The sequence below is a fragment of the Pleurodeles waltl genome, chromosome 7 (genome assembly GCF_031143425.1).
Source record: "Pleurodeles waltl isolate 20211129_DDA chromosome 7, aPleWal1.hap1.20221129, whole genome shotgun sequence".
NCBI classification, from domain to species: Eukaryota; Metazoa; Chordata; class Amphibia; order Caudata; family Salamandridae; genus Pleurodeles; species Pleurodeles waltl.
In genome coordinates, this window is record NC_090446.1 from 537,728,414 (window position 1) to 537,756,044 (window position 27,631).

Here is a 27,631-nt window from a genome sequence, read left to right on the forward strand (position 1 = left end):
TACCGTTCCTCAGCCCTGGTCCTGGGATTCCTTACTGGGGTCAGTAGCCACGACAGGTTGGGGTAACCAGAGTCACCTAATAGCCACACACGGTGTCTCTGTAGCTGTTCTATCACATAAGGGATGCTGCTATTTCGCATGATGTACGCGTCATGCACTGACCCAGGGAACTTTGCATTTACATGGGAGATGTACTGGTCAGCTAAACAGACCACCTGGACATTCATCGAATGATAACTTTTTCGGTTCCTGTACACCTGTTCACTTTCTCTGTGGGGAACCAAAGCCACATATGTCCCATCAATGGCACCATTGATGTTGGGAATATGTCCAAGGGCATAGAAATCACCCTTCACTGTAGCCAAATCGCCCACCTCAGGGAAAACAATGTAGCTCCGCATGTATTTCATCAGGACAGACAACACTCTGGACAACACCTTAGAAAACATAGGCTGGGACATCCCTGATGAAATGGCCACTATAGATTGAAATGACCCACTTGCCAAAAAATGCAGTACTGACAGAACCTGCACTAGAGGGGGGATCCCTGTGGGTTGGCGGATGGGTGACATCAGGTCTGGCTCCAGCTGGGCACACAGTTCCTGTATAGTGGCACGGTCAAGTCTGTATGTCAGTATGACATGTCTTTCTTCCATTGTCGACAGGTCCACCAGCGGTCTGTACACAGGAACATTCCTCCATCTCCTCGCAAGTCCCAGCGGACGGTGCCTAGGAAGGACAACATGGAGCACAGAGTCAAGCAACCCACAGGTACGTTCCCACAGCTTGCACAGTACACGATTCTCTATGCATTGAATGGCTTGTATGAGTGGCAATGCAAGGCCTAGGCCTGTGTGACGCAGTAGAAATTAAGCCATGTGGGCCCTTGAAATGGCGGCTGCCTGACCTGTGAAGTGTGACAATTGGATGTGAGGTCAATGCGCTGGCGTGGCACACCGTGGCGGTAGGCGGTCTTAGACCGAGGTGCAAAGCCGCATTGGTTAACATTGAACCCTATGGGTTTCAGGAGCCAATGAGGAAGTGCGCCGGCGGTCGCGGTACGCGCCGGCGGTCGCGGTACGCACCGCCGCGGCCGTGACCGCCATTTTCGATCTGATTAATCACTCGAGACCTGATCATCCACAGGAGAGGACCTATACTGCAAGTGCTGCTGTGACCTCGGTCTGGAAGAGACAATGGCTGCTGCGACTGGGGAAAGGGCCCCTGCCTTCACTTCTGAAGAATTGGAGAAACTCGTGGATGGGGTCCTCCCCCAGTATGCACTACTCTACGGTCCTCCAGACCAACAGGTTAGTACACTGGGACCATGTTTTGTGGCCAATGCCTGGGTTGAGTGGTGTGAATGAACGATGGTGCGGAGGGGAGCGAATGAGGCATGCATCAAACAACAGATGAGAGCATGTGCCACATGGCAAGGGTGGGGAGGGGGTGCCACTCACATCGAGCATGCTGAAAATGTTGATATTTTTTTCTCTCCCTGTACTTGTCACATAGGTCAGCGCCCATCAGAAAATAGACATTTGGCGTGCCATCACCAAGGACGTCCGGACCCTGGGGGTCCACAACAGACAGGGCACCCACTGCCGCAAGAGGTGGGAGGACATCCGCCGCGGGAGCAGAAAGACCGCGGAGGCTCTGCTAGGGATGGCCTCCCAACGTAGGAGGGGTGCCAGTCGTCAATTGACCCCCCTGATGTCCCGTATCCTGTCGGTGGCCTACCCAGATTTGGATGGGCGCGTGAGGACATCACAGCAGACACAAGGGGTGAGTACAAGCACATTCTGCTATCTTAGCGCGCAGTGGAGGTGTCTGAGTGGGGGAGGAGGGATGTGGGTATCCCTAGGCCAGTGCGCTTTCTGTAGGCTAGTCCCCTCTGTAAGGCATGGCCCTGTGTCCCCGCCCTCCACCTCTGTAGGGTGCCAAGTACAGCTATCCATGGCCCTGTGTCACCTATGTGTGCAGTTGTCGTCCATTGGCTTGTAGGCCAGGTCTCACTGATTGAGTAGTGTACCCCAAGTATGCGGCGTAGTGCAGGGGGCTTCTGTGTCTGTCCTCTCCGCCAACTGTGTTGCCAATGCATGCACTCAACATGTCTTTATGTCACCCCCCCCCCTTTTTTCTGTCTGCTCTTCCTGTTCATGTGTGCATTAGCATCATCTGGCGGAGGAGAAGTGGCATTGGAGCACGAGGGAGCTGCATCTCACATGGCCCCGGAGGGCCATGCAACGGACTCTGATTTGACCAGTGAGACGGAGGGCGAGGGGGGCTCCACAACGGGGACACGTGGAGACATCAGCGACACCGACACGTCCTCGGAAGGGAGCTCCCTTGTGGTGGAGGCAACATCTGTGCCCACCGCAACAACAGATACAGCCGCCACCCAGCGCACCAGCTCCGCCCTCCAAGCAGCCCCTCAGCGTTCGCCCCGTTCCCGCTCGCACACCAAGGCGGGCATCTCCTTCGCCCCAGGCACCTCAGGCCCTGCCCCAGTTACCCCTGCTGCCCTCAGTGAGGAGGTCATTGACCTCCTCCGGACGCTCATTGTTGGGCAGTCTACCCTTTTGAATGCCATCCAGGGGGTGGAAAGGGAGGTGCATCGGAGCAATGCATACCTGGAGGGCATTCATTCGGGTCAGGCTGCCCATCAGCGATCGTTCAACGCTCTGGCCTCAGCACTGACGGCAGCCATTGTCCCTGTCTCCAGCCTCCCTCCTCCAACTCCCTCCACCCAGTCCCACTCCCCTGTTTCTCTGCCTATCCCAGACACACCTACAGACCAGCCTGCACACACCTCAACACCCAAGGTCAGCTCATCCAGACATAAGCACCACACATCCCACAAGCATTCACACAAGCAACATCCACATGCAGACATGCCAACAGCCACTGCCTCCTCTGTGTCCCCCTCCTCCTCGTCTCCCTCCTCCCTCCCTGTGACGTCTCCACTCACACTTGCATGCACAACACCATCATCCACTACGTCCATCACCAGTACAGCCACCAGAACACTCCGCACACGTGCAGTCACCACCCCCACTGCCATTTACACGTCCCCTGTGTCCTCTCCCACTGTGTCTGTCACCCCCTCATCCAAACCACACAAACGCAGGCAGCCACCCACCCAACAGCCATCCACCTCACGACAGCCTCCGTCACAAGCACCTGCACCCAAAGACAGCACACTTGACTCTCCTACAACCACATTCTCTTCCTCCACTCCCATACCCACTCCGCCTACCCTTCCCATTGCTCCGAAAAAGCTTTTCCTGTCAAAAATTAACCTCTTTCCATCACCTGACCCACCCCCTCCATCTCGTAAAAGTCCAATCAGCACCTCAGCCACCACAACCCCTGGACCTACAAGGACCATAGTCCAGGGATATTGGAGTCCACCACCTTCGAGGGCAGCTACATCGGCCAGCAGCAAAGGGACAGCCAGCCCACCCCCTGGGAAAAAATCTAAAAAAGGGAAGGGCCGGCGCGAGAGGACAGTGACGGCAGCCTCCACAGCCACCACCCTGGCACCGTCAGGAAGTGGGGTGCCACTTGGCACATCAATAAAGGGAGGCAAGGGCCACAGAGACTCCAGAAAGGATGGCAAGGGCAGCACGGCCGACAAGTCCGGCAGCAGGCGAGCAGCCCAGGAGGGCCCAACCAGCCCCATTCCTGGGGTGAAGGAGGACACCCACGGGCACGGGACACCAGCACAGGAGGGCCCCGCAAGCGAGAAGTCGGATGGCGAGTGAACACCATCTATTGTCCGGATCTGGTGCCCTGGAGACACATGTGAAGAACCGCTGAACAGGGCACCACCGTCTCAAGAACGGCTGAACAGGGCCCTTCGCAGTAACACCAGGTATAAATCGGGTGACTGCACACTCTATTACGGGGAAAGTCCCAGCAAAACGGGAGGAGACTCCATTTTGGCTGGCGCAGAAAATTAATACGCTGGAGGCAGTGTTTCCCCATACGGGACCTCAGGACAAACATAGAATACTAACTATGTGTTTACCCTTTGGGATGTTCCCACAGTCGAACATTGTAATACATGGGGCACGGTGTTTGCTGTGCTCTATACAATGGCACACGGTACACTGACATTAGCTAACCTACCGGAAGTGCTTAAACAAATTCAGGATGAATACGGGGCTGCCCCAGCCTTAGATTTAGGAATGCAACTGATGGGCAACTTTTGCCACGGTTTCTTCGATAATCCTAAGCAATCTTAAAGGGGAAGCTATTGCACTTGCAGTGCGCATGCGTCTTCGTGATGCCCCGCAGCAAGATCAGGAGCGGGAACTGCCTAAAATAATAGCAGAAACATATTCCAGTATCGGTCGAGATAGCCTGGGGGCTAGACTGCAAAAACCTCAATTTCAGGGAAAAATTAATAAAGATAATACTAAACAGCAACCTGAGGGTAACAAGAAGCGCTGGGAGAAAAAACAACAAACACCCAAAAAAGAAAGGAGAGAATCTCCACGTGTGGAGACCCCGCAGACTAGGTATAATCTCAGAAATAGAGATAATATAAAAACGCCTGATAGATATCAATATACTGATACGCGTCAATCCCGTTCCTTTCAGGACTCATCGGAAAAGAGAAATGAGAGAGGTGGGCGGTCAGAGCAGAGAACAGAGTACGTGAAACCGAGACAGGAATCACAACGCTCTTCGGAGGTTTCTGTCAAGAAGGAAGAGAAACCGATACAACAAAAACAACAGTTTAAAAAGAAAATGGTGGCAGCAGTCTCAGTTAGACATGCCACTCAGGAAGAGGGTTCTCTTGAAGAACAAGACATAGGCTCTAGCACTGCTAGACAGCGCGGCAGAGGTCACAGTAGTTCGCCGGAATCTTCTAGAGCATCTGGAGGTGAAAGCAACTAATGTCTTCATACAAGTAGAAACAGCAGATATGCGTGGCTCCGAACCCGATAGGGTGTATACAGTGACTTTACAATTGGAAGGAGACATAGGGTGGGACAGGGATTCTCCATTTCATGTAATTCCCATTAAAGGTGAACCTCAGCCACAACTGCAGTATCCCATAAAACATGAAGCAAGGGCACCGGTGAGAGAAATACTTAGACAATTGGAATACCAGGGGGTAATTGAACCCTCTGTCTCGCGGATGAATAATCCCTTATTTCCTGTAGCAAAGCCGGACCATTCATATAGAATAGTCTTAGACTACAGACATTTGAACGGACATACACGTACATATGCTATACAGAATTTGCATAGCGCTGCACTAATGAGCAACATTGTGCAGAAAAAATATAAAACAACTTTGGATATCTCGAAGGATTCTTCTGTCAGAATATAGCTCCTGATGGCCGAGATTTAACAAGCTTTAGTGCACTAGGCTCCCAGAAATAATTCTGCAGTTTGCCTCAGGGGTATAAGAACAGCCCAGGACTGTTTGCAGCTCGTGTGACTGCTATTTTGCACAAGTTAGACCCTGAAGAGTTGTCATATGTGGATGATATATATCTCACAGATGACGAGTTACTACAACATTTAAGAAAAATAGCCCGCATAGTTGTAGGGTTTGCCAAAATAGGCTACAAATTTAACTTTAAAAAATCAAAAATTGCCTTCCTCAGCGTCATATTCCTGGGGTATGAGCTGTCGAATGAAGGTAAGAGCCTAGCGCCACAATTCTTTGAAAAGTGTGCACAATTGCAACCACCAAATATGATTAAGAAACTCTGATCGTTGTTGGGCTTTCTAAATTTTGGCAGAACATACATTCCTGGTTATGCTACATGCATAAAACCTTTATATGAATTAAGACGTCCTGGCAAATTCTGGACAATTGAACATACACACACTCTTCGGGAATTACAAGCAGATATGCTGGCAGCGAAACATTTACATACACGGGACAATAAGACGCATTTGGTCATCAGGGTGATAGCTGGGGCCATTGGGTTTACTTATTGTCACATTTAATGAGGGTGAAACAGTCCCGATTGGATACAAATCACACTTGTATTCTGCTGCTGAACAACGATTTGCACCCACAGAGAAAATTCTCACTGCTGTACAGATGGCTGTTATTAAAGAAAGACCTCTTGCCCAGGGGAAACGCATTATTGTCATTTCTCCTATTCCGGCCCTCGAGGCTGTTACAAAAGCTAGCGTTCCGAACGCAAAATCACTTCACCCGCAATGGATACAATGGGCTACGTCTTTAACAGCCACTGATGTAGACTACATTTTTGACCCAAAGTTACAAACTCAGGGATTTCTGCAATATGAAGTTGAATATCCATTTCCCGCTGACACGTTGCCTATTGATCAATATCAAGTAGTCATGTACACCGATGGCTCTGCGCAACCGGCGATTGGAACAAAACACCAATATTCTGCTGCATGTGTGGTAGTGAGCGGCTATATGGAGGGGGAGAAATTCTGCCCCCAACATACCTATACGCAGACCTTAGGGGATTGTACAGCACAATTGGCTGAGCTAAAAGCTCTACTAATGGCACTAGAACATACGGATCCGACGCAGTTCACACTGATTGTTTGTGATTTGTATTATTGCGTCCAGTCTTTCAACGAATATCTACATTACTAGAGCTTGAATGGGTTAAGAGATTCAAAAGGCAACACCATAAAACTGAGACTACTGTGGGGGAAGGTAGCAGACCTGAAAGAGACGCTACCCAAAGTCCATGTTGTACATACACTTGGACACCAGCGCGTTGCTGGAAATACTTTGGCTGATGAAGCAGCAAAATCGGCAGTGGCAGTTGCCACTGTAGCTGCAGTGACTTGTTCGAGTTCCAAACCAGACACAGAGATTATGTCTGCCATAAAAGCTATGGTTGATGGCACACCTTATCCAAAAGGATTTCCAAATAATTATCAATACTTCATGGGAAGTATGCTGAACGCTGAAGTTAAAATTCCTAGCAAAGGCGTACGCAACATCCCCAATAAAAATGTAAGACCACAATTGATTAAAGCAGCACATGAGGGAGTGGCATCTGCACATGCTGGCGTGGCAGCTACAATTTCGTTATTGCAGGCCCATTACTGGTGGCTGGGTCTCTATAAAGAGACTAAGCAGTATGTCATTTGTTGTGACATCTGTCAACAAATTAAAGTTTCAACAGTTAAGCGCCTGCAGCAGACACCCCTCTTAATATCCAACAGACCATTACAATGTGTGTACTTGGATCATTGCGGTCCACTAACACCGGATAGTGCATACAAATATATACTAGTCGCTGTAGATTCTTGCTCCAGATTTATGTGGGTGTGGCCACAGCGGTCAGCTGACGCTCGGACTGTTATTAAAGATGTGCGAGTCTTTGTCGGTACATATGCAGTTGCGGCATTCCATTCGGACCAGGGCCCGACTTTTGCCTCAAGGGCATTCAGGGACACCATGGCTTCGTTGGGAGTCCAACTCCAGTACTCGTCTCCATTTCATCCCGAGGGAAATTCTGTTGTGGAGCGATTAAACCACGATTTAAAGCAATCCTTAACAGCCAGAGTCATAGGTACGGGTTGTAGTTGGCTAACCCACCTGTATGGAGTTCAGAGAGCACTAAATAACCTTCCTAGAAGGTCCCTGGGGGGTCGTACTTCATATGAGTGCCTGTTCGGAACACAAATGTTTGTTCTGGATCTTGATGGTCCTGGTGTGGAGGCGGCGGAAACACCTTTTGACATAAATGATCGTGCCACTGTTTTACAGGAATTACAGCAGTTCCGTGAAGATAACTCTTCTAAAAGTGCCACCTCCACAGTATTTAAGGATGTGCCAGTAACACCTACCGGCTGGATTCCCGTGGTTGGGGATCTTGTGCGTGAAAAGGTCACAGTGAAAAAAGAATTTGCCCCTTCTTATCGTGCACCAGTCCCTGTGTTAGGGATGCACGTAACGAGAACTGTTATCCTACCCCCGTTGCCAGGTGCGAAAGAAAATCGCTTTGTTTCTATTGACAATGTGAAGTTACAACATGTGGCCTATTCTACACAGCCGCCCAAGAAGAGCGTCCAGTAGTTCCCGAATCCCTCTCACTACTGGGGAAGAAGTTCCGCTTCAAGTTATCAATACCAACACTGTTGCCTCTCCGAGCTTGGGGAGGGTGGATGATGATTTTGCATTAGTTCCACTAACAACAAACAACTTAGAAACATTTGATCAAGTCACCATGACTACAGACGTGATGGATGGTGCTGTCTACAGTGTACCACCGCAAGAAACACCGACTCCTCCATTGACTACAGCAACGCCTTTTGCACAAACTGCCTCTGGTTACTTTGCTGACAACAACGATGGTCTATCGGACTCGTCTGCCTCTTCGACTACTGACCTGTCAGGTCCATGTAAGCTGATGCGTTGACTATGGTAGCATTTTTTCTTTGGATTGGGTTTGTCATTACCTTTTTTCTGCTGATACATGGTCATTTTCTTCCTGAGAGATCAGCAGTTGAACAGGTGGAGGAGGTGTTGAAACCACATTTCTCATCACATAGGGTTCGAAGAGACTTGTCCTTTGTGAACATTTCTGCAGTGCCAATTCCGGATGGGATTGTGTTGGATAAAGTAATGTTTGATATATACGGTCCCACTGAGATAATTCAAATACCATATGTCTAAAGTTATCTATGAATGATGTAGTAATACCAAGCATTGTATCTGATGATTGGGATGTGAAGACAGTTGACTCAATGATGACAGAATTACAATATTATACTGTCTATGAAAATGAAGATGTTTACCAGTTTAAAGACAATTATGGTGGCATGTTTTGCTATAATTATTATGGGCACCACTTCATACATAAAGCAAGTAGTCCAAAAACAATATTTGAATATATGCAATGGGAACATTGCCCAACTCCCCCGTCAGGGAGTTCTACAACTTATTTTGACAAATTTAAGTATTTTTCTGGGCATCATCAAATGAATGCTAAGTCGTATTATTTTAGGTTAACTCCGACTAAAGATAGACATATGTTGTTGACCAACACAAAATTTATATATTCAGACTCCTTTGTTTCCCGGTTATCAATTGAAGGTTATGAATATTGGTAAAAAAATGTGGATTTGAAAAGTGTTTGGGGAAAAAAAAATTGGCAAACCAAGGTAGAGTAACATTGTTTAGAGCATGTCTCATTCCCGTTCAAATGTTTTTTTTAAATGAAACAGTACAACAGACTAGCTGTTTAGGCTTCTCCACAATCAAAAAAATTGAACATGCCTAGTATACCTGCCCCTGCAAAATTTGATGACTTGCAAAAGTACACGAATGCAACCTTTAGTGAGCTTGCTGAATGGGTCCAGAATGGTACTTTTAATGCTTCACAGACACATCCAGGCGGGTGGTTATTGTGGCCAATAGATACCAACGGGTGTCATCAACGTTTTGTCACCTCCTCTGGGGGTTTCCAGACGAGTAGGTCAGACCCTTGATATATATCACCAGAACATGCTGAAATAATTACAACATATAGGGGGTCATTCTGACCTCGGCGGTAAAAGGCGCTTGCCGCCGGTCAGAAGACCGCCATAACACCGCCGCGGGCGCGGTAAACCGCCACGGTCATTCTGACCCGCAACTGGCAAACCGCCAAAAACCCGACATCCACAAAAGTCCGCCACACCAAAGGCCGGCAGGAAACTGGCGATGACCAAACCTCCACCGTCACGCCAACAGAAATACGCCCATTCCATTCCGACCTACGAATCCACGCGGCGGTCTTTCAACCGCGGTATTCCATTGGCGGTACACACCGCCGCGGTCAAAATACACACACACTTACAAAACACAGCCACATTGGACAATTCAAAATACACACACCTGATACACATACACACAACACTCCCACACACCCATTACAATATAAAACACACACCCACATCACCCACAAACCCTTACGACCAAACAAAAACGACAGAAAGCCAGAGAGAGACAGCACAGAATAGAGAACACCATCACACAGAGGCAAACCACACCATCACCCACACAATATCCACGCACAAAACACCACACATTACCACACTCACCACACTCAACAACACATACACCACCCCACACATCATCCACACCACCCCATGGCACCCCAAAGACACCCCCGGTTTTCAGACGCTGAACTCCGGGTCATGGTGGAGGAAATAGTTCAGGTAGAGTCCCAGCTCTTCGGGACCCAGGTGCAGCACACCAGCATTGCCAGGAAGATGGAGCTATGGCAAAGAATAGTCAACAGGGTCAACGCTGTGGGACAGCATCCACGAAATCGGTATGACATCAGGAAGCGGTGGAACGACCTACGGGGGAAGGTGCATTCCATGGTATCAAGGCACAACATCGCGGTGCAGAAGACTGGCGGCGGACCCCCCAGAATTTACGGCATGGGAGGAGGAAGTCATGCACATCCTGCATCCTGAAGGCCTCGCAGGAGTAGGCGGAGGAATGGACTCTGGTAAGTCAAATCTTAACTACTTCACCCCCCCCACCCCACCTGCATCCCAAATCATACCCCCACCCCCATCACCCCAAATCCTTGCTAATGGCTCACCATCACAACCCACCCATCCCAACACCTAGCCCTGCATGCGTCCACAAAGCATGGACACCCATCACCAAAGCATGCCCACTGCACATACACATCTCCCCCACAAGCCACCCTCACAAAAGCCCCCACACAGGAATGCCAGCCCTGGGGTACACGGGCACCCACCCATTGCACGATATGGCACACACAGAACCAATAACCATACCTCTATACCCCTGCAGGACCCGAACGCCACCACACCGCCCAGGAGGGTCCAGAAGTGTCCATCCCACCCCCAGAAGAGGCCACCAGTGATGACAGCAGCTCTGTCTCCCTGGACCCAGATGACCAGCCCGGCCCATCGGGGACCTCGGGATAGTCGGTTCCCCTCACACAGCCTCAGGCCACAGCAGACCCAACCCCCTCTGGGAACACAAGCACAGCTCGCACCCAGCGGGCCCATGCCTCTGTCTCCAGGACACGTCAATCAGCGGTGTGTCCACCACTACAGGGCACCCAGGTTAACCCACCACCCCAACAACGACAGGGACCTGGGGGCAGTGGTAGTGGGCACACGGTCCAGGGGACAGAGGCCCAGGAACACAGGGGAACTGGGAGGGCTGCTGTGCGACAGGGGGGGACAGGCCAAGGGAACCCACTCTCCACGAGGCCCTCTCATCCATCATGGGAGCATACCACCACTCCCAGGAGACGATGGCGTCGGTACTGGCCAGGTTTCAGGAGATCCAGGTCATGCAGGAGCAACAGTACATGGGGTTCAGGGAAGAACTCCGAAGCATCAGTTCCGCAATGGGCACCATCGTCGGGGCACTCAACCAGATTGTCACCACATTGCGGGACCATGTGGCACCACAAAGGGCCCCTGTCACTAGCATGGACCAAGAACAGGCTACCACCTCCGCCGGTGCTAGTTGACAGGAGGCCCCCACACAACAACAGGCCACCAGAACCCCACCCCCTGCAGAAGAAGAACCACCCCGCAAGCGGGGCCTGAGATCACGGAAGAAGACAGAGTAGGATGCCAAGACACCCGCCAGCAAAGGATACCCCCTGATGTCATCCCACTGTCCCACATTGTCACCCTGTCCAACCTTAAACTGCCCCTGCTCCACCTTCCACAGGCATATGGACAATGCACCTGTGAGACTGAAAATCTGGACTCTGCCATGGACATTCCTCCACCATCACCCATCACCGATTTTCAACCATGTCCCTAAATTCAGCACTTTAATAAAAATCACTTATTGCACAAAATTAATCTGGAGTCTGCCTGTATTGTGAACAAATGTATTAGACATAACGCTGCCAAAATGTCCAGTTACACAGTGATGAGAACATACCACTGTCACACAGCTGTAGTCCATGGGTAAACAAAGCAGAGGTCACGCAGTGGGGGCCACATCTCTGAAATTTGAAGAGAAAGTCACAACTCAGTTAACATACACTGGGGGAATAGGCCAGACAGTAGAGAGGCAGGAGACTGTAAGTAATTGTAAAATGCCGGTGTTGAATCTTACCTGTGTGTCATTGAAAATACTGTAGTATCACTCTGTCCCTGTTGTCTGTGTCGTCCCCGTCGTCTTCCTCCTCTTCACTCTCCACAGGTCCCAACGCTGCCACAACACCACCATCTGGACCATCCTCCTGCAGGAAAGGCACCTGGCGTCGCAAAGCCAGGTTGTGAAGCATACAGCAGGCCACGATGATATGACACACCTTCTTAGGAGAGTACATTAGGGATCCACCTGTCATATGCAGGCACCTAAACCTGGCCTTCAGGAGGCCGAAGGTCCGCTCGATCACCCTCCTAGTACGCCCATGGGCTTCATTGTACCGTTCCTCAGCCCTGGTCCTGGGATTCCTTACTGGGGTCAGTAGCCACGACAGGTTGGGGTAACCAGAGTCACCTAATAGCCACACACGGTGTCTCTGTAGCTGTTCCATCACATAAGGGATGCTGCTATTTCGCATGATGTACGCGTCATGCACTGACCCAGGGAACTTTGCATTTACATGGGAGATGTACTGGTCAGCTAAACAGACCACCTGGACATTCATCGAATGATAACTTTTTCGGTTCCTGTACACCTGTTCACTTTCTCTGTGGGGAACCAAAGCCACATGTGTCCCATCAATGGCACCATTGATGTTGGGAATATGTCCAAGGGCATAGAAATCACCCTTCACTGTAGCCAAATCACCCACCTCAGGGAAAACAATGTAGCTCCGCATGTATTTCATCAGGACAGACAACACTCTGGACAACACCTTAGAAAACATAGGCTGGGACATCCCTGATGAAATGGCCACTATAGATTGAAATGACCCACTTGCCAAAAAATGCAGTACTGACAGAACCTGCACTAGAGGGGGGATCCCTGTGGGTTGGCGGATGGGTGACATCAGGTCTGGCTCCAGCTGGGCACACAGTTCCTGTATAGTGGCACGGTCAAGTCTGTATGTCAGTATGACATGTCTTTCTTCCATTGTCGACAGGTCCACCAGCGGTCTGTACACAGGAACATTCCTCCATCTCCTCGCAAGTCCCAGCGGACGGTGCCTAGGAAGGACAACATGGAGCACAGAGTCAAGCAACCCACAGGTACGTTCCCACAGCTTGCACAGTACACGATTCTCTATGCATTGAATGGCTTGTATGAGTGGCAATGCAAGGCCTAGGCCTGTGTGACGCAGTAGAAATTAAGCCATGTGGGCCCTTGAAATGGCGGCTGCCTGACCTGTGAAGTGTGACAATTGGATGTGAGGTCAATGCGCTGGTGTGGCACACCGTGGCGGTAGGCGGTCAAAGACCGAGGTGCAAAGCCGCATTGGTTAACATTGAACCCTATGGGTTTCAGGAGCCAATGAGGAAGTGCGCCGGCGGTCGCGGTACGCACCGCCGCGGCCGTGACCGCCATTTTCGATCTGATTAATCACTCGAGACCTGATCATCCACAGGAGAGGACCTATACTGCAAGTGCTGCTGTGACCTCGGTCTGGAAGAGACAATGGCTGCTGCGACTGGGGAAAGGGCCCCTGCCTTCACTTCTGAAGAATTGGAGAAACTCGTGGATGGGGTCCTCCCCCAGTATGCACTACTCTACGGTCCTCCAGACCAACAGGTTAGTACACTGGGACCATGTTTTGTGGCCAATGCCTGGGTTGAGTGGTGTGAATGAACGATGGTGCGGAGGGGAGCGAATGAGGCATGCATCAAACAACAGATGAGAGCATGTGCCACATGGCAAGGGTGGGGAGGGGGTGCCACTCACATCGAGCATGCTGAAAATGTTGATATTTTTTTCTCTCCCTGTACTTGTCACATAGGTCAGCGCCCATCAGAAAATAGACATTTGGTGTGCCATCACCAAGGACGTCCGGACCCTGGGGGTCCACAACAGACAGGGCACCCACTGCCGCAAGAGGTGGGAGGACATCCGCCGCGGGAGCAGAAAGACCGCGGAGGCTCTGCTAGGGATGGCCTCCCAACGTAGGAGGGGTGCCAGTCGTCAATTGACCCCCCTGATGTCCCGTATCCTGGCGGTGGCCTACCCAGATTTGGATGGGCGCGTGAGGACATCACAGCAGACACAAGGGGGTGAGTACAAGCACATTCTGCTATCTTAGCGCGCAGTGGAGGTGTCTGAGTGGGGGAGGAGGGATGTGGGTATCCCTAGGCCAGTGCGCTTTCTGTAGGCTAGTCCCCTCTGTAAGGCATGGCCCTGTGTCCCCGCCCCCCACCTCTGTAGGGTGCCAAGTACAGCTATCCATGGCCCTGTGTCACCTATGTGTGCAGTTGTCGTCCATTGGCTTGTAGGCCAGGTCTCACTGATTGAGTAGTGTACCCCAAGTGCGCGGCGTAGTGCAGGGGGCTTCTGTGTCTGTCCTCTCCGCCAACTGTGTTGCCAATGCATGCACTCAACATGTCTTTATGTCACCCCCCCCCTTTTTTCTGTCTGCTCTTCCTGTTCATGTGTGCATTAGCATCATCTGGCGGAGGAGAAGTGGCATTGGAGCACGAGGGAGCTGCATCTCACATGGCCCCGGAGGGCCATGCAACGGACTCTGATTTGACCAGTGAGACGGAGGGCGAGGGGGGCTCCACAACGGGGACACGTGGAGACATCAGCGACACCGACACGTCCTCGGAAGGGAGCTCCCTTGTGGTGGAGGCAACATCTGTGCCCACCGCAACAACAGATACAGCCGCCACCCAGCGCACCAGCTCCGCCCTCCAAGCAGCCCCTCAGCGTTCGCCCCGTGCCCGCTCGCACACCAAGGCGGGCATCTCCTTCGCCCCAGGCACCTCAGGCCCTGCCCCAGTTACCCCTGCTGCCCTCAGTGAGGAGGTCATTGACCTCCTCCGGACGCTCATTGTTGGGCAGTCTACCCTTTTGAATGCCATCCAGGGGGTGGAAAGGGAGGTGCATCGGAGCAATGCATACCTGGAGGGCATTCATTCGGGTCAGGCTGCCCATCAGCGATCGTTCAACGCTCTGGCCTCAGCACTGACGGCAGCCATTGTCCCTGTCTCCAGCCTCCCTCCTCCAACTCCCTCCACCCAGTCCCACTCCCCTGTTCCTCTGCCTATCCCAGACACACCTACAGACCAGCCTGCACACACCTCAACACCCAAGGTCAGCTCATCCAGACATAAGCACCACACATCCCACAAGCATTCACACAAGCAACATCCACATACAGACATGCCAACAGACACTGCCTCCTCTGTGTCCCCCTCCTCCTCGTCTCCCTCCTCCCTCCCTGTGACGTCTCCACTCACACTTGCATGAACAACACCATCATCCACTACGTCCATCACCAGTACAGCCACCAGAACACTCCGCACACGTGCAGTCACCACCCCCACTGCCATTTACACGTCCCCTGTGTCCTCTCCCACTGTGTCTGTCACCCCCTCATCCAAACCACACAAACGCAGGCAGCCACCCACCCAACAGCCATCCACCTCACGACAGCCTCCGTCACAAGCACCTGCACCCAAAGACAGCACACTTGACTCTCCTACAACCACATTCTCTTCCTCCACTCCCATACCCACTCCGCCTACCCTTCCCATTGCTCCGAAAAAGCTTTTCCTGTCAAAAATTAACCTCTTTCCATCACCTGACCCACCCCCTCCATCTCGTAAAAGTCCAATCAGCACCTCAGCCACCACAACCCCTGGACCTACAAGGACCATAGTCCAGGGATATTGGAGTCCACCACCTTCGAGGGCAGCTACATCGGCCAGCAGCAAAGGGACAGCCAGCCCACCCCCTGGGAAAAAATCTAAAAAAGGGAAGGGCCGGCGCGAGAGGACAGTGACGGCAGCCTCCACAGCCACCACCCTGGCACCGTCAGGAAGTGGGGTGCCACCTGGCACATCAATAAAGGGAGGCAAGGGCCACAGAGACTCCAGAAAGGATGGCAAGGGCAGCACGGCCGACAAGTCCGGCAGCAGGCGAGCAGCCCAGGAGGGCCCAACCAGCCCCATTCCTGGGGTGAAGGAGGACACCCACGGGCACGGGACACCAGCACAGGAGGGCCCCGCAAGCGAGAAGTCGGATGGCGAGTGAACACCATCTATTGTCCGGATCTGGTGCCCTGGAGACACATGTGAAGAACCACTGAACAGGGCACCACCGTCTCAAGAACGGCTGAACAGGGCCCTTCTAGACCAGCACCGCTGAACAGGGCATCGCCGTCTCAAGAACCGCTGAACAGGGCCCTTCAAGACCAGCACCGCTGAACAGGGCACCGCCGTCTCAAGAACCGCTGAACAGGGCCCTTCAAGACCAGCACCGCTGAACAGGGCCCTTCAAGACCAGCACCGCTGAACAGGGCCCTTCAAGACAAGCACCGCTGAACAGGGCACCGCCGTCTCAGCACCGTTCCGCTGGGCCCTTCATCTCAAGCACCGCTCCGCTGAGCCCTTCCTCTCAAGCACCGCTCCGCTGGGCCCTTCCTCTCAAGCACCGCTCCGCTGGGCCCTTCCTCTCCAGCACCGCTCCGCTGGGCCATTCATCTCAAGCACCGCTCCGCTGGGCCCTTCCTCTCCAGCACCGCTCCGCTGGGCCATTCATCTCAAGCACCGCTCCGCTGGGCCCTTCCTCTCCAGCACCGCTCCGCTGGGCCATTCATCTCAAGCACCGCTCCGCTGGGCCCTTCCTCTCCAGCACCGCTCCGCTGGGCCATTCATCTCAAGCACCGCTCCGCTGGGCCATTCATCTCAAGCACCGCTCCGCTGGGCCCTTCATCTCAAGCACCGCTCCGCTGGGCCCTTCCTCTCAAGCACCGCTCCGCTGGGCCCTTCCTCTCAAGCACCGCTCCGCTGGGCCATTCATCTCAAGCACCGCTGGCCCATTGGCAGAAGGGGCAGGCCCGGATCAGTGTTGGGCAGGGCTGCACGATACACTCTGGCCACCAAGACTCCTCCAGTACCAGTGGAGTCTGTCATCCACTTGAGAGACTGTGGCTTTGCACTCCCCAGGATGGCACAGTGGGCAGGCCACCCACTGTAGAGACTTGTGAGACTGTGGCTTTGCACTCCCCAGGATGGCACAGTGGGAAACCCACCCACTGTAGAGACTTGTGAGACTGTGGCTTTGCACTCCCCAGGATGGCACAGTGGGCAGGCCACCCACTGTAGAGACTTGTGAGACTGTGGCTTTGCACTCCCTAGGATGGCACAGTGGCCATGGAGGCCCCTCATGGATCTAGCGTCGTGTACTCATCTGGCTGAGGTGCTCCCCCTTCCCTTCCCCCTGAGGTGCCTGTTGTTTTCCTATCTGATGCCCCTGCAGTGTTCTCTCCAATGGATTCGGGTCTCCGGTGTGGGCTTTGCCCATATGTTGAGGACCATTGGCCCACGTACAATGACTGTAAGCCAATTTTGACCGGACAATTTACATATGTGTATATAGTTATTGGATGTTCGAATTACTTATTTACTTAGCCTTACAATATATTTGGTTTTCGATATCATATTTTTTTGTCTTTGCATTCTTCCGTGGGGTTTGGGGGGTGTCACTCTGAGTTGTTGCTCTGCATTGGTGTGTAGGTAGTTGGGGGGGGGGGTCGCGTATGTGTGTGCCCGTTACCTTTTCTCCTCCCCCCTCCCCTGTGTCGTAGGTGCAGTACTCACCGTTGTCTTCTGCGCCGGCGTTCGTGCTCCTGGTAGAGGAGCAGGTAGACAATTGCTGGTAGGATGTGTAGTTCGGGTTCCATGCTGTCCAGATTCCTCGTGGAGTGTGTAGAGGTGAGCGTTTTCCCGTTCGTAGTCTGTTTCCGCCGGGTTTTTATCGGCGGGGCTCCCGCCCCGGAAAAGGTGGCGGATTGGTGAGTTGTGATAGGGTGGGCGGTACATTGTCTGCCGCCTGTCTGTTGGCGGTGACCGCCGCGCTGTTTGTTTGTTCCGCCGTGGCGGTCGAAGTGTTAAAGTGGCGGTCTTTGTTGGCGGTTCCCGCCAGGGTCAGAATTCCATTTTTTTGACCGCCTGCCTGTTGGCGGGTTGGCCGCCGCTTTAACACCGACCGCCAGGGTTGGAATGACCCCCATAGTGTGGGAAAATTTTGCCAGCAATGGTTAAAATCATTCTCGCTAGATGCAGTTAAGACACATCTCACTCTCCTGTCTAACTCTGACTTACAAGATTTTTTGTCAGGCCCGAAGACGCCACATAGGAAGCGTTTCTTGTATGAAATGTATAATGAAATATGGAAACTTTCCCAACAAGAGGCTGCAGCCCGGTTAAGGCAGATAGATCAGGAAAATCTGAAAAAGGCAGTAGCTGTTGTGGATAACGGAATTCACACCTTGTCCGACCGGATATATACAATTAACAACATTGTTTCTTCTGCTATAGACATTATACGATCTGATATGTCTTCGTTATATCATGGACAGAGTCAGACCAGGTCCATCATGCAGTTGGGTTGGACACTTCAGACATTGAAGGCGAGTTGCTTTCCGTGGCAGCACATCAGTTGGCTAAGAAGGAGGCGACTTATGTCATGCTCAACATTGAAAAGTTAGAAAGATTGCCATTTGCTGTGGCCGAGATCCCCTCTGCAGAGTGGTTGATACATGGGGTTATTAATCTGCCTATTTCTACGTTAAAATTCACTTCTTGTTTGAGGCAGATATGAGAAGTTGGGAGATAGTTATATCCATGAGATGTGGGAGCTTCCCTTCTTGTACAAATGCCTCAATGGCATGAAAGAGGTCTTTCTTAGCGGTAGTGAATGCAAGACTTCAGTCAGCCATTCGATGATTTGTAAGCAGCTGTCCTTGCATGGGGCGTGTAATGCCTCTGTGGCAAACTTGGCTTGCTATCTGAAGGGAGTTCCAGTCCCCTTCATTAAACGCACATTCCAGGTGCTTTCAAATGGCAGCTACGTCCTCCTCAATAGTTAAGACTGTTGTGGCATGCAGGCCGGAATAGTTTACGTTGTTTCGGTCACTAAGGTCGTTACTTGCTGCGGGAGTGTGTTGTTTCTCCCCACTAAATTTAGAGAGATAGCGGATATTTGGCCTCACATTGCTACTTCCAAGGTGAATTTCGACAAGTTAAGTAGGCTGAAGGCTTTATTGTTTCAGAAGCATGTGGCCCTTACATCTGCACGCAAGACCTACGCACTTCAGGTGGCAAGGTCATCAGCGGAAATACAGTCCCTGTTAAATACCAACTTTCCGAGCCACTTTGGTGAACTCGTGGGACGTATGTTTAATGCGTCCAGCACGGCTGGATTAGCACATTTTTTCAAAGCTGTTGGTGATGGTTTCGTTCACACCTTCTCTTCCGTATTCGGTTTCATACCTTCAGCTATTCATTCAATTTCCGGAGCATTTTTGGGGGATTTCCGATAACTTTGGCTTTATTAGCCGGCATTTTGCTGTTGCTGTTGTTTTTCCGCAATGGCTGTCCCGCCGCAACAAGGACAAATGAGGGCGCTCCCATCAGCGCAGCTGTGTCGTGAACGCATGATGCAGCACTTTGGAGCAACACTCCTTGAACATTTGGAGTGTGACTGGTCTCTGTCATTCAGACCGGTTTTGGATTGTGTGCAGCCCGTGTTTCGGTGCCGTTGGTGCTCTTTTGAACTTGCACTGGACGCCTGTCTCTCACAGGAACGCCGCCCCAGTGGTTGATGCTGATCTGTTGATGTTCCAGATGAGGGCTCATTACCAGGCATGCGCGCTGCGGCTGCGTTTGCTTCGAGAGGCTGATTACGAGATACCCTTCCTGGAGGAAGTTAATATGAACTCGTTCACAGGCTCTGCATGGGATGCCGCCTTAATTGACACTGGGGCTTTGGAACACACCTGCTCCTTGGTAGTCTTTGGCGTGGATTTTCTGGTTTTGGCATCTGCCGAAGTGGAGAATCTCCTGCTTTCCATGACCACTGTTTGAACTGAATTTATTTTAAATTGACATTGTGATTCGAATTTGGCATTTTGCCACATGCTCATTTTTTAAATTGAGGATTAATATGCTTTGGTGTCCTCTTAACTTGTTGAAATTTGATAGGGTTTTAATTATATTTTGGCTTAGGGCATTTTTAGCTTTGGCTTAAACCACATCCTACCGACAAGGGGAGGGTGTAGTGTAGCCATTTTTAATGTAGCTTTATGTGCGTTAGCTTAACGTATTAGGCCTCTGTGCACTTTGTCCTAGATGCATTTTATTCAACCTCGCACGGTTATTTTACAATAACCAGTTTCATGGTCTTGTATTTATTTCATTCTATCACACTGTTTAGCTTACTTCAGCACTGTGTTCTCAAACAATACATTCTTGCTCGCTCTGTGCTTCAGTCAAGGCTACAGTCTGGTACATTGCCGGTAAACGTGGTAGAAGTTTAGTCTCAAGTGTTTGTAGAAAGTACACATCCTTTCATAGGGACATTTCTTAGAACATCTGCGTGTTAGTTATAAAAACACTTTCTAGTCTTAGTACACGTTAGAGGGAGATTCCGACCAGGAACCTACAACTAGACGCTGACTGCCCCGTTGCAGATGCTGATGCAGATTACAGGCCTTTGCTCAGGTATGAGTGTTGATGTCCTCCCAGGGGAAACCTGAAAGGCAGGCTTAGAGCTTCACATGCTGTGCTCAGAATATAATTCAGCAAGAACATAATCTAGTTGCACTATGATAGCCTTATTCTTGTGCTTCACTCTCCTCGTTACTATTTTAATCCTTCTGTGTTGTATAGTTCTGATTATTGCACCTCATGCTTTGCTATCTAAAATGCAGTTGTTTTATTAAACCAATCTTTAAAACTTAAACTACCTTTGTCATTTATATATGAGACCGTACTGTGTATGAGAGAGCCGGTTGCGACATGAGTGACCACGACTTACCTGGGAAGTACTAAGATGTCATGCGCTCGGCTGCCCAATTGTCTCTTCCCTTTGGGAGAGATGAGGCACTGCTAGTTAGCCGGATCGAAACCAGATTTGGGGTGACAAAGGTCCTTCACCGTGGTTCAGACTTAGTCCCCCACACTGTCAACGATCTTGCCGCCCAAAAATACAGTAGTCTCATTAGGATAATGAGAGCCTACGCAAGAAGGTCTTATGTCTTTATTGGAAATCACATAATCTCCCCCACTTGGTATTGTTACATGTGCTGTAAAAATATCGTCATGTGGTAGGAATATTTAACAGGATATGCTTTAGGTAAGGGCATGCCGTCAGCCGAAGCTTTCACTTCTGCCTGTGTTTAATCATCCACTTTCAATTTACAATGAGTTACTGCAGCAACAGAAGCCAGAGCTACTGCTGATTTGGCTGCCTCCAACGTGTATTCCAACATGCTGATGTCCTAGTGTATGTACAACATGGAAATTAGGTAGGGACATTAGGTAGCTTTCTTTCAGCTTTGCTACTTTTCCCCACAGAACTCTGTGTTTAATTGTGTTGCCTTTTGAATCTCTGAGCCCATTTTGGCACCAATAATGCAGATATTCATTGAAGGACTGCACATGATAGTACGAATCACAGACAATCAACATCATCTGCTCAGGATCCACATGTTCCAGTGCCATCACCAGAGCCTTGAGCTCTGCAAGTTGTGCAGTGCAATCTCCTAGAGTCTGCGCGTAAGTATTTTGTGTATGGAACTTGCCATCCTTCATGTATCCACTCATGACTGCGCAAGCCACGGAGTATTGGTATTTGGTGCCTATTGCTGGTTGCGCTGAACCATCAGTGTACAAGACTACCTGATATTGTTCAATAGGCAATGTATTTGCTGGAACTGGATACTCAAGTTCATATTGAAAGAATTCCTGGGTCTGTAATTTTGAGTCAAAAATATAGTCAACATCAGTGGCTGTCAGAGACGTTGCCCACCGGATCCAACGTGGATGTAATGCTTTAGCATTTAGAACGCTCGCTTTGGTAACAGCCTCAAGGGGTGGAATGTGGACATGACAATAATGCGCTTCCCATGGGTCAGAGGTCTCTCTTTAGGGATGGCCATCTGAACAGCAGTGATGATTTTCTTGGTGGGAGCTAAGCTTTGTTCAGCTGTGGAGTATAAGTGTGATTTGTATGCAATTGGGACAGTCTAACCCTCATTAAATGTCAAATAGGTAAAACCAATTGCACCAGCAATTACTCTAATGACCAACTTTTTTATTGTCCCTTCTAAGTCCATTACTTCAAGCATGTCTTTTTGCAGAGCTTTAAGAATCCGTGTATGTTCGACTGTCCAGAATTTGGTGGTAAATTCAGGACATATTAAGCCATATAATGGTTTCATGCATTGTGCATAATCTGGAATATATGTTCTGCCAAGATTTTAGAAGCCCAACACTGACTGGAGCATATTTATTGCATTTGGTGGTTGTAGTTGTGTGCATTTTTCAATAAATTGGGGCGTAAGGCTCTTGCCTTCATCCGACATTTCGTATCCCAGAAACAGGACACTAAGGAAAGCTATTTTAAATTTTTTAAGTTGAATTTGTAGCCAATTTCGGAAAATGCTACAACAATGCGGTTATCCATCCTAAATATTGCATGAGGTCATCATTTGTGAGATACATGTCATCCACATATGTCAATGTTGTTCAGAATAGATGTTACACGAGCTAAGAACAGTCCTGGGCTGTTCTGGTATCCTTGTGGGAGTCGACATAAATTATTTTGAGAGCTAAGGGCAATAAAACTTGTTAAGTCCCTACTTTCAGGTGCTATATTTTGGCAGAAAAACCCGTTGGATATATCCATGAGCATCTTGTATTTTGTGTGCCCTATACTGTCCATGAGTGCTGTGCTATGTGCATTCTCCATTGCAAATGTGCGTGTGTGACTGTTTAAATGTCTGTAGTCCACGACTATTCTATATGAGTGGTTGAGTTTAAAGACTGGAAATAATGGATTATTTATTGATGAATTTGAGGGTTCAAGTACACCCAAGTACTGTAATTGGTTGAGGATTTCCCTCACAGGTGCTTTTGTATCATACTTTATTGGGTATTGTGGTTGAGGCTGGGTTGGGATTTTAGTGGTATTACGTGGTAGGGGGAATCTTTGTTCCACCCTACATGATTGCGATATAACGCAGGTGCTTGAGCCACTGCCCAATCAATGGCGTACATTTCAAGGAACTTTCAGGGAACAAGGGGCGAGAAGGACTTTACAATAACGTCCTCTCCATATTCTGGTTGCCAATCTTTTTCAGCCAGAAAAATATCATAAATGGAGACGACGTGGTCCCAAATGATGTCTCCTTCTAACTGAATAGTTACTTTAAACACCCTGTCGGGTGTGGAGACACTCGTGCCTGCAGTCTCAACTTGCAAGAAGTCATCAGTTGCTTTCACCTCCAAATGCTCTTGAAGATCCTGTTGAACTATTGTGACCTCTGCTGCACTGTCTAGCAATGCTAGTGCCCACTTCCTGTTCATCAGTAAAGCCCTCTTCTTGAGTGGCATGTCGAATCGTAACTGCTGCCACTTTTTTCATTTTAAATTGGGGGTTTTTGTTGGGGATGTTTATCTTCTTTTTTAACTGAAACTTCAGATGAACGCTGTGAGTCCTTTCTCGGTTTCACGTACTGGGTTCACTGTTCTGACCGCCCACCTCTCTCACTGCGTTTTTCCAGTGAGTCTTGAAAGGAACAAGATTGGCGTCTATCAGTACATTGATATCTGTCAGGTGTTTTTATGTTATCTCTATTTCTAAGGTCATATCTGTTTTGTGGGTTCTCCGGATATGGAGATTCTCCCCTTTCTTTTTTTAGGTGATTGTTGTTCGTAATCAGCATTTTTTGGAATTCCGGCACTTGCTTGGTAGTATCTTTATTAGATCTACCTTGAAATTGTGATTTAATCAGTCTGGCCCCCAGACTATCTGGACCAATACTAGAATAGGTCTCAGTGATAATCTTGGGCAGCTCATGTTCTTGATCTTGTACAGGAACATCCAGGAGTTGCATACGCACTGCTAGTGCAACTGCTTCCCCTTTAAGGTTACTTAATATAATTGAAGATACTGTGGCAAAATTGCCCATTCATTGCATTCCCAAATCCAGGGCCGGGGGAGCCCTGTATTCATCTTGAATTTGTTTTAACACCTCTGGAAGATTGGCAAGTTTTGGTGTACCGTGCACAGTAGTATAGAGTGTGGCAACTACTGTGACCCATGTATTGCAGTCATCAACTGTGAGAACCATCCCGAACGGCAAGCACATAGTGAGATTTCTATGTTTATCCTGAGGTCCTGTATGTGGGAAAACTGCTTCCAGCGCATTTATTTTTTGAGCTGTTAGATTTAGGTTGGCAGTCAGGTTACCTATGTCCAATCAAGGACCCTCATTGTAGTCAGGGTAAGTCACACACAATCCAAATTATCCTGTGCCCACCCTGGCACAGCAGTCAGGCTTAACATAGAAGGCAATGTGTAAAGTATTTGTGCAATAAATCATGCAGTAACACAGTATAGCACCACACAAATACACCACAGTGTTTAGAAAAATAAATAATATTTATTTGGACAAATGCAGGTCAAAACGATCAAGTTTTGATAAGTACACGTTGAAATATCACCTCAGAGAATGACAAAAAAGAGTCTTTAAAAAAACAAGTGTCTCTTGCAAGCACAAAGTACCTGGCTTGCGCTCAAATTCTCCGCAGGGGACCGCAGAGGAGGAGATGTGTGGAAAACGGGGAGGTGTGCGTCGTTTTTTCCAGGTGCACACAGACGATGCATAGATAATTTTCCACACAGGGAAGGCTTTGCATCGATTTTCGGTGTGCTGACTTGGATCCTCTTTGGGTTACGGGGTATTCGGATGCCCCAGGGACGATGGAGAGGAATCCTGGGCGTGTAGGACGAAGTCACAGGAGCTGCGTCGATCCGGTGGGCGATGAGAGGAAATTTCTGACGCACAGCAGGCGCTGTATCGGTTCTTCTCACAGGAAGTCAGTCTGTGTCATTCCGGCTCAGCTATGCTTCGATCTAGTGGGCCGTGCATCAAAGTTCAAGTCACAATGCCGGTGCTGCATCAATCTCCTCTCGGGAAGCCGGGCGTTGTCATTCCAGTTTGGCGTGCAGTGATTTTCTCACTGCGATGCAGGCTGTGCGTTGTTTCTGGCAGGCTGTGCGTTGAATTTTCGCTGTACAATGAATTTTTTGCAGGAGGAAGTCTTTTAGGTCCTGAAACTTCAAGGAACAGGAGGCAAGCTCTTGGAGGTCCCTTCTCAGCAGAGCCTGTGGGCAGCAAGGCAGCAGGGCAACAGCATGGAAGCAGACCTTCGCAGACAAGAAGTGCGGTGAGTTCTTTGGATAGCCAGGCAGTTCTTCTTGGCAGGTTGCAGGATCTGGTTCAGAGTTTCTTCACCAGTGGTATCTTGTCAAGAAGTGTCTGAGTTGGTAGGGTCAGAGGCCCTGTTTAGTACCCAAATATGCCGTTAAAGTGGGCTAGACTTCAGAGAGTGGCTTAGAGGTCACCAGGTCTCCTTTCAGTTTCATCCTGTCTGCCAGGGTCCCAGTAGGGGGTTTGGCAATCCACTGTGTGTGGGCAGGAACTGTCCTTTCAAATGTAAGTGTCAGGCCCTCCACCCTCCCAGCCCAGGAAGACCCATTCAGTATGCAGATGTGTGCAAGTGTGACTGAGCATTCTGTGTTTGGGGTTGTCTGAGTGGAATGCACAAGGGAGCTGTCAAGTAACCTAGCCAGACGTGGACTGTAAGGCACAGAAGGATTTAAGTGCAGAGAAACGTTCACTTTTTAAAAGTAGCATTTCTAAAATGGTAATATTAAATCCAACTTCACCAGTCAGCAGGATTTTGTATTCTGACCATACTGAATATGACCTTGTTACTCCTTTCAAATTAGAATCTACCACCCAAAGAGTATATGAGGGTAGCCCTAATGTTAGCCTGTGAAAGGAGCAGGTCTCAAAACAGTGTAAAACGCATTTAGAAGTTCTACACTACCAGGACATATAAATTACACAGGTATATGTCCTGCCTTTTACCTACATAGCACCCTGCCTTAGGGGTTACCTAGGGCCTACCTTAGGGGGTGACTTATATATAGCAAAAAGGGGAGTTTAAGGCTTGGCAAGTACTTTTAAATGCCAAGTCAAAGTGGCAGTGAAACTGCACACACAGGCCTTGCAACGGCAGGCCCGAGGCATGGTTAAGGGGCTACTTACATGGGTGGCACAATCAGTGCTGCTGGCCAACTAGTAGTATTTAATCTGCAGGCCCTGGGCACATGGAGTGCACTTTACTGGGGACTTACATGTTGATTAAATAAGCCAATTGGGTATGAACCTATGTCATCATGTTTTAAAGGAAAATGCATATGCACTTTAGCACTGGTTAGCAGTGGTAAAGTGCACAGAGACCTAAAACTAGCAAAAACAGTGTCCAAAAAGTGGAGGGAGGCAGGCAATAAGGCTGTCAGGTCTAACACGAGCTAACCAAAATGGAATTTCCTCCCGCTTGGTGGGTACCTTACCCATGATCGACTGTGCAGTAGCAGGGTTAATGCCTGCCTTAACTGCAAGTGGTTGCGCTGGGGAGCAAGTGTTAGTATTTAATGTTTACATAACAAACTGTACTAGCTATGTGGTGAATCTCAGCTACAGCTAAGGTTGCTGCCTCAGGGTGTGGTGTATATGTGGCCAATAAAGGCTAGGTCGGGCCATAGTTGCTCAGAAGACCTAATCTAATATGAAATGTTGTATGTGGTAGGGCGTCATCTATTTAGTTATTATGGTCTTTATAAGATAACGTTATTTCTAAATATGCTTAAGCTCTGTATTGTACAAGTGCATTTGCAGATGTATAGTGATGAAATGTATTTGTGTTCCCATCTGCTGCTGGAAAGGTGACCCAAAAACAAAAAAATTCAGATCTGTAGGCTGGATGAGCCTCAACAGCATGGGCCGTTAGGCCATTTGCCAATAAATGTGCAGTGAGGGGAGGTTGCATATTTACTGCAGTTGCCACCCGCTGTGGGTTTTCCATATTAACTGTAGAAGTATGTTCAGAGATATGGACACCAAATGGAGGTCGGTTCTTTTAAGGTTCAAGCTTGAACAGCCTACAGCTCAATATAGGTACTACCTATTTTAGCTGAGGAGAAAATATTCAATACCACAGATGTCTCCGTGTATAGTATTGAGGTGTCTTTAGCCTTTAGTGAGACAGAAATACTTAGAAGGATCCGAATATTAGGGCCTGACTAAACGTTGGCGGCGCCATGTCACTTTGGTTCTCATTATGCTAAGGAGGCAAGAAGATTTGGGCAGCACAATCACATGGATTGTGTGTACTAAGTACAATTCCATACCATATGATGCGTGTCAGCCTAATCCGGGCCAATAAGAACTAAAATCAATTATATCCTGAATAGGATGAATTTGTGGGATAAAATGGAGTATTTTGAAATAGATGAAAAGGAAGGAAGTGACCACTTCCCCCTAAACCTTTTACTCTCGAGATGCTGAATCGATGTTCAGCACACCCCTGTAACTTTGACTATAATGCCAACATTGGGAAATGACTGTAGGTACATTAAATTGCCTTCAAAACTGGGTAACGT